Source organism: Poecilia reticulata, chromosome 13 (genome assembly GCF_904066995.2).
Source record: "Poecilia reticulata chromosome 13, P_reticulata-male-v2, whole genome shotgun sequence".
Classification (NCBI taxonomy): domain Eukaryota; kingdom Metazoa; phylum Chordata; class Actinopteri; order Cyprinodontiformes; family Poeciliidae; genus Poecilia; species Poecilia reticulata.
This window is the reverse complement of record NC_088842.1, coordinates 2435352-2447439: the sequence shown is the minus strand read 5'-3', so window position 1 is coordinate 2447439 and position 12088 is coordinate 2435352. Positions and strand designations below refer to the sequence as shown.

Below are 12088 nucleotides of genomic sequence, written 5' to 3'. Positions count from 1 at the left end.
AAGTACTTACTATGTATGCTGAAAGGTGTACAATACAACAGGTGATAGAAAACAGATAGGCACATTTTGTAAAATGGAATTATAATCCTTGAGGTTGCACCTAATCTAAACCCAACTAAAGTAGGAAGGGCAGACTAATAGCCTTTTCACTAGCATCTAGCAGCATGGCTCCACTTATCTTAACTCTACTCTGCAGTGTTCATTACAACCGTTCTAGAGGTTGGGGTTGGTTGATCCCAGAGTCCGAAAAGTAGTGCAATGTAATTTGTGCATGAGACACAAAATGGTGGATATGAAAACTATGTTGAAGCTCCAAAATGCACTCCAAATACTTGAGCAACTAGTTGCTCTTGTTAAAATGTCAGGTTACTATAAGAGAGTCACTCTTCTGACACATCCAGTGACTCCAACTCTTAGCCAATCAGTCTACAGTATTCTACATTAAAGACTGATCACACAAAGAGATTCAATTTAATTTGACTATGTCTGGATACAGTGTCAGGCATGGCATAAAGTAAGTACAATTTTAATTTCTAAGGTTTAACTTCCGAGGACATCATAAACTGATCTCTACATTAAGAAGATTTATGCAAGAACAGAGCTAACATGTGCTGCTAAAACAATGGACTTGATAAACTTATCATTATCAAATGTGAGCCTTGCTTTTGAGTAGAATGCAGTTGTTTGTTAACAAGGTGGAGAGATTTCCTTGAAGAAGTAGCTGTTGCTGACTGTCAATATAGAAAGAGTAAAAAGACAATTTCCAAACTATTTGAAGCCCATCACTCTATAATGAAAAAGGTTTTTCACAAGTGGAAAACATAAAAGCAAATTCACCTCAAGGTCAGACTGAGCAATGTTCAGAGAAACTGTTAAAAAACCCAGCAGCTGTATCTTAGTCACTAAAGTTCTCAGTTGGTATGTAAAATAATGAAGTCCATGACAGGGTAGCAGAAAGAAAACTGTGGCTTGTTTGGTACGGCTGGTAGAAAAAGGTTTTACGTTCTTAAAAAAAAATAAAAAATATACATATATATATATATATATATATATATATATATATATATATATATATATATATATATATATATATATATATATATATATATATATATATATATATATATATATATATATATATAAAGCTATACAAAAAACATGCCTGTGTGATTTGCAAAGTTGCCTCTCCCTAAACCACTATCAGAATCAACTTTATTGACCCAGATTTTGTGCACAGTACCAATACTTTTATTTGGTGTTACAGCAGAGTAGCTATCAGGCTCAGTCACACTGAGGTGTTCATTGTGTCCATCAGAGAGACTGTCTGGGGGAAGAAACTGTCTCCATGGTGACTGATATTTGAAAATAGTACTTGAAAACATAAGAATTCTGAAACAATCTTTGCACCAACGTTAACATGTTTGATCATAATGCTCAGAGTAGTGTTTGTCAGTCACCAAACACCTAGGACCGAGTGTGAAGTAGGCTTACGGATGGCAGAAGACCTGTGCGTTTCCCAAGGCCCTGTGCAAACCAACACTGAGTTGAACATGAATTGCTCTAAATATCAAAGTATTCTAGAGTCAGACATGATTCCATCTAACAGAAGAAGCTGCATTGCTTTGTTGCTTGTAATGAAGCACTCTTGTGAAGAAGAGTGAGTCATCTTGTGAAGTGTGTCAAAGGTCTCCCAGAACCAGGCAGATTATGGCAGCTTTCAACCTATTTCTCTTAAAATCATGGAATACTTATTTTTTTAATGAATAACTTTTTATTTTCCATCCTTTTGTTTTAATAAATAGTGACAATGTGAAATCTGCATTCAACAAATTAATACTGTACCTGGTACAGACCAGATCTTTTTCATTATTCCTCTACGGATTAAATATGTTTTGTTCCAAACATTTTTAAGTTGAATATGTCAGACTTGTCAGTAAGTTGGTGCCTTCTTCATCAAAGAAATCTGTGGTCCCCTTGATACGTTATGCCCTCCATGTCAACGTTGCTGAGATTAGATCAAAGCTCCCATCAAGTCATCTCCAGACACAGCCATGCCAATCCAATCTCTTTCCCATTTCAGATTTCTGCTGAGCTGTACCTGGCAGTCTGAACTAAATCATAAGCTGATGTCATGTGCATACTTGATAAATCAGAAAGTTTGGGAACTTTCCTATTGAACCTGGACTCAACAGGGACTTGGTGCCACAGCAAACACAGCTGACTTAGCAGCAAATCAGAAGAAAAAATAAGGAGCAGAATAATATGAAATCCATACTCTGTGTCACGGCAGAGTACTGGATACTTTTCAGCATGACTGTAGAGTGAGAGCTGAACGGGGTTTCATAGTGTGCTTCTAGTCGCGGATCATAGATGCTCAGCCACCCTGGGGCAACACAGGGCACCAGGATGAACTACAAGACCAAGACAGCCAGGGCTGATGTGTATCTTAGCTCTGCGTGTGTGAGAGTGTGAGACCTATGCGTGCATGAGTGTGTGAGGGCTATTAGTGGGAGGTGTGTGACTTGGGGGTGGTGGTCGTTGTTGCAGTAGGGTGGATACTGAGAGATGCTGTGCATGTCTGCGTGTGTAGGTGTGTGCGTGCGCGTGTGTGTGTATGCGTGCACAATTGCACTTCGATGCCAGCCCCCGGGCCGGCCCCATAGTAATTACACACTCCAGTGGCTGGACTGCGAGGGAAATTGAAGGCCTGGGCAGGAGGCCCCAGCTGCCTCACGCTCCCTCTCCATCAGCCTGCTGCTGATTGAGCTAGTCCAACACACACACACGCACACACACACGCACACGCACACACACACACAGACGCAGGTTGCAAGACAGACAGACAGACAGATAGACAGATAGATAGATAGATAGATAGATAGATAGATAGATAGATAGATAGATAGATAGATAGATAGATAGATAGATAGATAGATAGATAGATAGATAGATAGATAGATAGATAGATAGATAGAGAGATAGATAGATAGAGAGAGAGAGAGAGATAGTTTGGGTGCGCTCTGGTTCAATTTTTGCATACGCAAACACTGTCTCACTCTTTATTTCACACACACATGCACTCTGCAATCCTCAGAGGAAATTCTGCTTTGTGTTGTGGTAATGAGATTCTCACACACTCTGCCTTATTTACCAGCCCAGGCCAAGAAGGGGTGGGATTGCCTGAGAGGTTGGTGTTCATATGTGTGCATGTGTGTTCCCACCTGGTGTGTGTGCGTGTGTGTCTGGAGAAGTGTTTGAAGGGACGGCTATAGGCAGATCCTGACATCTTGTCCTTTCGATCATAATATCCTCGTATCAAAATACGTCCTCCTCCTTCCATCAATCAGACCGGAAAGATTCAGGTGGTGTGCTTAAAAAAAAAAAAGAAAAAAAGATCTGATATGATGCTCTGATATGATGCCTTGAAATAAATCACTGAGAGAAAAGAAAAGCACATGGCATTCATTGATTACCTTTTTCTTTGGAGAGGCGTGTCCGTTTCCATCGTGTGTGTGCTGAAAAGCCCTGGCCTGCAGCCAAGCACTGTCAATCCTGATCAAGGTGCTTGGCCATGGTGCAGGCGAAGAGGAGGGGATCCATTCAGGCTGATTTGTTTCAAAGCCAAATTGGCATTTGTTACAGATCGATGTCTTGCCTTGCTTTTCACACATCCAACAATGCTCACAAACATGACTATTCAGAGCTACATTTGTGAGCGCTTGGAAACCACACATTACTCACAGATCAGATGAACTGTTATTAATGAGCTCATGCTCTCATTAGGCAGAATATTAAGCTGTTCTCTTCAAGTTTATTATTCCTGTACATATTTTTATGACATCAGAACTAATTTTTGTGTGAATGGTCCCCTGGATGAACCCCCTTCCTCTGTGACCCAGCAAATATCTGAGGTGTCCCAAAAACCATAAAGGCATCTCAAAAAGTGGGCCACTTACTCTCACATGAACAGGTCATGTTAAAGGCAGAGACTTAATCTGACTTTCTGCTTTCACTTTGCTTTTAACTCAAGTACTGTATGACATTTTGGACTTAGGAACAATTATTGCAAATCTATATCTTTCTTTTAAAAGAATTACAAAATCAAAATTTATGTTTAACATGTTTTATGTTTGTATGATGTCAAAGAAAGTATTTATGTTTTTGCAAACTTCTCTACAAATGCTTCCAAAATGCAAAAACCAAAGTATGGATTTTCACACCTCATAACTGATAAAACTGGAAATTAAAAATCTTTTTCTATGCAATGCAAAGGACGGAGTTTTAAGTTTTAAGTGTTTATTCAAAAGAAAACATTAACAGAGACCATGTTAAACATGCTGAGCTGGTTGTAAAAGTGACTAGTTGCAAAAATGAAGACATAAAGACAGGCAAACAAGCACACAAACACACTCACGTAAGCACACAGCTGTGTTTTCATATGTTTGGGGAGTTTATATTGAATTCAATTCATTTTCTACTACCTAACCCTAACCATCACATTCCTAACCACTAACCCAAAACCCTCATGGGGTTCCATACAGAATGACCCTGGGCCGGGCTAACCTAGAACTTTCTTGCCATAGGGCAATGGTGCTACCATACAGCCCCATTTGTAAATATCTCATTTGTAATATTTGTAAGGGCTCTTGGGCTGTAAAGTTCCAACTCGTAGGATAATATAGGGAATTACATCATATAAGCCAGTTCCAGTTTGGGGTTTGTGTAATATGAAAAATACAAGGAGAAAAAAAACTGCTAGTCTCATTTTATAGCAGCACATGTCACTTAAACTGAATATACTACAGTGATAAAGTCACTTCACTCCACTCTGCACCTCTTCCACTCCCTCTCCTCCCTCTTTACATGCAGCAGTGTTGCTGGTGGTGGTGCAGGGTGGAGGGTGGATGGTGTGCTGTATGCATGGATGAGGCAGATTGTGTTTGTGTGTCAGAGGCCACGGTGTTCGGCGAGGACGAGACGGAGGCTGTCTCTTTGAGGATTCGGCCCGCTCGCCTCGCCTCGTCTCGCCTGCCTGGCTCTTTGAAGCTGTTCGATGACCGCACAGGGCACATCACTGCAGGTGGAGGGGGAGAGGGGAGAGCGGCTGGTGGTGGCGGCGGCAGCGCTGCTGTTGGTGGGGTATGGAAGCTTGTCATTTGTATACAGCTGTTCCTTTCATCTTGTGGTGCTCCCTTCCTCCTCCCACCCCTCTATCTCTTCCTCTACTTTCTCTGTTACTGCCGTGCTGCTGTTGCTTCGCTCTTCCATAAAGATGCCTTTAAGCTCTTCATGCTGCTCTCAGGCGCCCATGCCTGCAGCCAGACAAGTTGGAGGAGGCAGCAGGAAGCAGAAATAATCTTGAAAGTTTCTCATACAATGGGTATCATCAAGATCAAACGAGAGTTGTTATGAAGACTGATATATTTCTTCAGCACTGTCCCTTTCACTCTAACGTTTTCAGGATTCCTCGTGTGCCACATTCTGAATAGGTTCACTTTTTTTTGAGAATTTAGAGCCACAACAGACGAATTTGATTCGATTGTTCTATTATGTTGACAACCCTACCTAATAGAACTAAACAACCAGGTTCAGTTACTTTTCCAGTTGCTCTAATTCTGCACCATAAACAGTTTAAAAATTTAGTTGTGAAGCAAAAAGGAGCTGCTGCTGTATCTGTAAAAACATTATTTAAAAAAATAATATGTCATGAGGAGTTTCCTTTGTCTAATTAAAAGCATCACTTGAAATCAATGATCTTTAAGCAGTGATTATAGCTGCAGTATGTAACTTTTATAAAAAAATAAATATATTTTACATATTTGTTAAAACTGTCACTATGTCATGACAGTATGATAGGAGACAGATAATCGGAAAAAACCAATCTCCGCCACGTCTTCTCTACGGTCCAGCTGTTATCTGCAGAAATACACTGTTATATCAGAAACAACATTCACACATTGAGCAGCGCAGTGTGATGGGCATCGCTAAGACCCACCTCCTGGCTCTGATTGGTTGTTTTTGACTGGCAGCCGTGTTTTTCAGCTCCCAGCACTGGGAGCAGGTGGAACTCGATCTTTTATCCGTTCCTGTTAGAAACACAACAGTTTTAACTTGTTTTAACATGGTGACAGTTTTAACAACTGTGTACAAAACATATTTTTATTAAAGTTACATTTGCACATGTAAACATACTTTTCATTAAGCTCCCATTTCTGTTTTCAAAAGTAGTTTTTTATTAGTCTGATGTAATATTCCATTTCAACAATATGTAATTTTTCACTTACATCATTTTAAATGTAAGTGAAAAATCACCTTAATTAACAGTTTGAGCTTTGAATGAAAACACTACATGTACCCATATCACTTGTGGAATTTGTAGAAACCAAATATTTACATATGAAAAGCCACATCATCCTTTTTTTTCACTCTCTGAAAATAAATCAGACTAAATTTTTCAGTTTTTTTTTTTTTTGTCAGGTAGAAACAATTTTCTGTCAAATTGTTTCACATTGCTCCTGGAGCGTTTACCTGCAGACTGCAGAGAGAACCAACGGTCACTGGAGACATGTGGCCCCCAGCTCACGACACATACAGTCATTCACTTCCCTCCACTCAGGAGGTCCGAGTCCCATTGGAGGCCTCTCCAAGGTGTTCCTCTGCCTCTCGCCCGATGACCTCTGGAGATAAGGACAGGTGGCAAGCCAGGATTATTCCTGACAGAATTTGTTTCCTGTGTGTCTGGAACATGCTCTCAGCAGGAGAGGAGGGCACGGATAAGCAAAAATAGGCAATGGAAAGACAAATGAATGGGTTTTTTCTTTTTCATCTTAGTTGTAGTTCTCATCCTTCAAAGTTAGGTTTTATTTAGATATCACATTTAAAAAGATAATTGATGAAATACATTTGTCAGAATTTTAGTAACAAAATTATCACAGCTGTTTAAATGTGAATGTGATTGTTTGAACAGATGAATGTGGCACTTTCAGACATCTGAAACTTGTACCCTAGAAGATCCACAATTTTCTTCTTGTCTTCTTGCTTTATTTATTCTTCTTATTTATTTTCATTTCTCCATAACATTACACAAGGACACAGTGAATGTTGCCATAAACATCACAGGAGTGCCTTTATTTAACTGAAATGCTGGCACTTATCAGTGTCATGGTCAATGGGTTTTTGGGTTTTCATTTGTGTTTATGTTTTTACACACACACACACACACACACACACACACACACACACACACACATATATATATATATATATATATATATAGGTCCTTCTCAAAAAATTTGCATATTGTGATAAAGTTCATTATTTTCCATAATGTAATGATAAAAATTAAACTGTCATATTTTAGATTCATTGCACACCAACTGAAATATCTGAAATATTTCAGGTCTTTTATTTTAATACTGATGATTTTGGCATACAGCTCATGAAAACCCCTGTCTCAAAAAATTAGCATATTTCATCCGACCAATAAAAGAAATGTGTTTTAATACCAAAAAAGTCAACTTTCAAATAATTATGTTCAGTTATGCATTCAATACTTGGTCAGGAATCCTTTCGCAGCCTTCAATGCGGCATGGAGGCCATCAGCCTGTGGCTCTGCTGAGGTTTTATGGAGCCCAGGATGCTTCGATGGCCTTAAGCTCATCCAGAGTGTTGGGTCTTGGTCTCTCAACTTTCTCTTCACAATATATCCCACAGATTCTCTATGGGGTTCAGGTCAGGAGAGTTGGCAGGCCAATTGAGCACAGTAATACCATGGTCAGTAAACCAGTGGTTTTGGCACTGTGAGCAGGTGCCAGGTCATTATGAAAAATGAAATCTTCATCTCCATAAAGCTTTTCAGCAGATGGAAGCATGAAGTGCTCCAAAATCTCCTGATAGCTTCTGCATTGACCCTGCCCTTGATAAAACACAGTGGACCAACACCAGCAGCTGACATGGCTCCCCAGACCATCACTGACTGTGGGTACTTGACACTGGACTTCTGGCCTTTTGGCATTTCCTTCTCTCCAGTCTTCCTCCAGACTCTGGCACCTTGATTTCCGAATGACATGCAAAATTTGCTTTCATCCGAAAAAAGTACTTTGGACCACTGAGCAACAGTCCAGTGCTGCTTCTCTGTAGCCCAGGTCAGGCGCTTCTGCTGCTGTTTCTGGTTCAACAGTGGCTTGACCTTTGACCTGGGGAATACGGCACCTGTAGCCCCTTTCCTGCACACACCTGTGCACGGTGGCTCTGGATGTTTCTACTTCAGACTCAGTCCACTGCTTCCACAGGTCCCCCAAGGTCTGGAATCGGACCTTCTCCACAATCTTCCTCAGGGTCCGGTCACCTCTTCTTGTGCAGCGTTTTCTGCCACACTTTTTCCTTCCCACTGAAGTGCCTTGATACAGCACTCTGGGAACAGCCTATTCATTCAGAAATTTCTTTCTGTGTCTTACCTTCATGGGGCGTCAATGATGGCCTTCTGGACAGCAGTCAGGTCAGCAGTCTTACCCATGATTGCGGTTTTGAGTAATGAACCAGGCTGGGAGTTTTTAAAAGCCTCATGAATCTTTTGCAGGTGTTTCGAGTTACTTTGTTGATTCAGATGATGAGGTTAACTGCTCGTTCAGAAAACCTTTTCATGATATGCTAATATTTTGAGACAGGGATTTTGGGTTTTCATGAGCTGTATGCAAAAATCATCAGTATTAAAACAATTAAAGACCTGAAATATTTCAGTTGGTGTGCAATGAATCTAAAATATATGACAGTTTAATTTTTATCATTACATTATGGAAAATAATTAACTTTATCACAATATGCTAATTTTTTGAGAAGGACCTGTATATAATTTCTGAGTTTTTTACTATTGTTAATTGTTGCTTTCCATTTCAGGATTTTCCTCTTTGGCTTTTGTGGTTAAATCAGGTTTTATTCATTTATTTTGTCTGTGTTTAGCTTTCTATTTATTCTTATGTTTCAATTCCTCTCTGCCTCTGGCCTGTCTACAAGAAGGTCTAAGAAAACACCAGCCATGACAATATCATTACAAGCAAACAACAAAATATAAAAGTGGCGCTAAATAGTTGAGACATAAAAAGAAGTCCTCCAGCAAATGTAAAAATTTCTGACCTGTTTGGGTTTTCTTGCTTTAGTTCATGGCATGCAGATGACACTGCTTGCAGCAGCTGAAGCTATGTTGAATTCTTTCATTTTTCTAACTTTAAAAAGTTTTTATTGGTATGGCTGTCACATATTATTTACACAGCCCTTAACAATTCAAAATTATTAAATAGCTTGTGGCTGATGATGACCCAGCTGGTCAATAAACAGATGGAGGGCCCAAAGCTCGGATGTAAGTTTAATAGTTAGATTTTATAGCTGCCATCATCTGTTGGGGCAGCAGCATCAGAGCCAGGGACCTAAAGAGGCTCAACAAATGAGGCTGGTTCTGTTCTGGGGACGACTATGGAACCTCCGGAAATGAGAATGCAAAGAAGGATTTTACATAAGATCGAGAAAATTATGGACAACCCTAACCATCCTCTTCCTGTCTTCAGTCAGAGGCCTCTTCAAATTTGTTGTAATATAGTCAGATACAGGAGATATTTCCTGCCAGTAGCCATCACTGTCTACAATAAGTCTCTGAATTAATATGAGTGGCAACAATATTTAATTTTCATTTTGGATAAATAAAGTATTTTTGAATTTGAATGACTTTAGACTGTGTACTGTATGTGGACATATATAGTGTTGCTGTAAATTATATTGACCATCTGAGAATCAAAATGATCACATTAGCAATGTAATGTGACAATGCTAATGTCACATTACAGAGATTTCTCAATAAAATTTCAACTGAACAAATGTAGACTTGCCAGTGAGAAACTCCCAGGCCGCCTTTACTTTCCTGTCCGCCCCAAACTCTGTCATTGACTTGCATTGCCAATTCTGCTGGGCTTATTTACAAAACACAACAACAAAGGCAAGTTTTCTGACATGCAAATGGAACACAGTTAATTTGGGGATGACTTGCAATGCAAAATACATCAACCCTCTGAAATGCATGGATTTTCTGAATGTGATCAATCCTTATCTAGAAAATCATCCCTAACCTTATTATAAAACAAAAATACTTCTAAAAACATAGTAAATATCTTTCCCTTTGTCAAATGGAAAATCCAGAACAGTTTTTGAGAAGAAACTTTAAAGTGAGAGGTAGAGACAGCGTGCTCTTTGTAGAACAAAGAGCCTTGGGATCGTCTTCGTTCTACCACTGAGACACTTGACAGTCCCCTCTGTTCTCTTGTAAGACACACAGACCACATATGCCTTGATGTGTTGCTACACCAATTAGCAGCAATTAACACTAGCCCACTGCACACCTGCGTTTTTCGCTCTGGCATCTGGGTTGAATTATCAGAAGTATCTTGTTGCTTTATCAGAATTAATGCTGGAATACTGAAGCATTCCACTGGGGCTTTGTGTGTCCCAAGAGTTTCAATGTGTTTCTACTTCAGCATCCTGTGTTTTCTCCTAAACCACAAAGCCTGCACTGCTTGGCTTACCCAGGGTCATCATTCAACACGTTCTATTGTTAACGGGCCAACAAGACATCAGTAAAACATCTTTTCTGTTACATGAGAGAGCTCCAGCACCTTGGTCCTTTCTTTCAGCTGTGTTGTTGTAGATGATCGTTTTGCATTGAGTTTTCTGAGTACCCTGGTTGGGTTGAGAGACTGCTCTATACAAACAGACTGAGTGGCTGTTATTTCAGCAGCGACGCCAGCCTCAGCAGACAGAGCAGTTTATCGATTGACTGCCGCTGAGCATGCAAAGCAGCCCACTGAAGGAGACACATGAAAGTCAGCACAGTGTGCCCAGCAAAGAGAAAGCTGCTAATATAAGGCAGGTGGATGGGATGAGAACACGTTGGAGTGTTAACATGTAAATCTGGGATTTCAGGCTGCGCTAAGAGAAGATTTACATCTACATGTGTTCTGTGAAACTGCATGCTAAAAAATAGCAAAAACTGATGTTTTCGATATTTGCCTTTCTGCTTCATTGATATTTCTCAGATATATCAATCTGATATATCCAATATTGACTAATGTTGATATTGGAAAAGACAACCTGAGTAGATACAACAGATTGCTGCTTGTTGAGTGACCTTAAATGAGGGGGTTATCATGAGAACTTGTGAAGAGCTCTCCGGTTGTTGTCTGCATAATACTTCATCTGGTGAGGCAAGTCTGAACTGTTATAAAGCATCACATATGAAGCATGGTACCCTTTATCTATAGAGCTTCGGAGCGTGACGTAACTGCTCTAGTTGCAGGGGTATCAGTGCCATCTTTGTTGCCACCGACAAAAACGACTGTCTCACAGATATTTTAGCTATGGCACAAACCTGCTGCGTTATTGGGTGTAATGTCCGATCACACAACCAAAAAGATGGAAAACGGACTTTCGTTTCACTATTTTTCTGCTTGGAAACAACGCGAGGAGGCTAAGCTATCGGAGCTAACGAAAAGAAGATGAATGTCCTGGGTGTCAACGGTTAAGACGTCCTGATATTTACCTTCTCCAACATCCCCAGATGCCTACAAGTTTGTTCCAGACATTTCCATTCTGGTGAGTGTCTAAATTTGCTTTGTTGATGTGTCATAATTTTTTGCTATGATTTTGTCCGAGTGTTCATGTTCCGTTTATGTTGAGTTCATTTAAGTGGACCTTGCTTAGGTCGGGCTAATATTTTTTAAGTGGCATAGTCCGAGTTTTGTCAGTGGACATCGGGGTTATTACATTATTGTGAAGTTAACTATTTTACTAGTGTTATCAGATTTACAGTATTAATACTGATGTGTGTTCTGATATGTCCTCTTAAAGGCAAACTGACGTATGAAATGGATGAGCTCAATCCAGACTGGGGTCCTGCGCTGAATATGGGTCACTGTGAGGTAAACGCCACAACATCAGACTGACATGGGCGTCAATTAAAGAGGCCCTTGTTGATCTGTAACTTGGATCAACAAGTTACAGAGACTGTTTTTATAATGCCATAAGAGGCTGTAGATGAGGAGCAAGT

At 40.0% G+C, this 12088-nt stretch overlaps 1 long non-coding RNA gene across 2 annotated transcripts; it reads right to left on the bottom strand.

The window, feature by feature from the left end:
• Nucleotides 1–4285: 4285 nt before the first annotated feature.
• On the bottom strand, nt 4286–6895 carry LOC103474327 (uncharacterized). Of its 2 annotated transcripts, none has more exons than XR_535154.3 (3): nt 6529–6895; nt 5996–6086; nt 4286–5312 (listed from the first exon to the last, which is right to left on the bottom strand). It is a non-coding gene; the product is annotated as an uncharacterized LOC103474327 (long non-coding RNA). The 2 variants fall into 2 exon arrangements; XR_535153.3 differs by lacking the exon at nt 4286–5312 and adding an exon at nt 5642–5916.
• Nucleotides 6896–12088: the final 5193 nt, after the last annotated feature.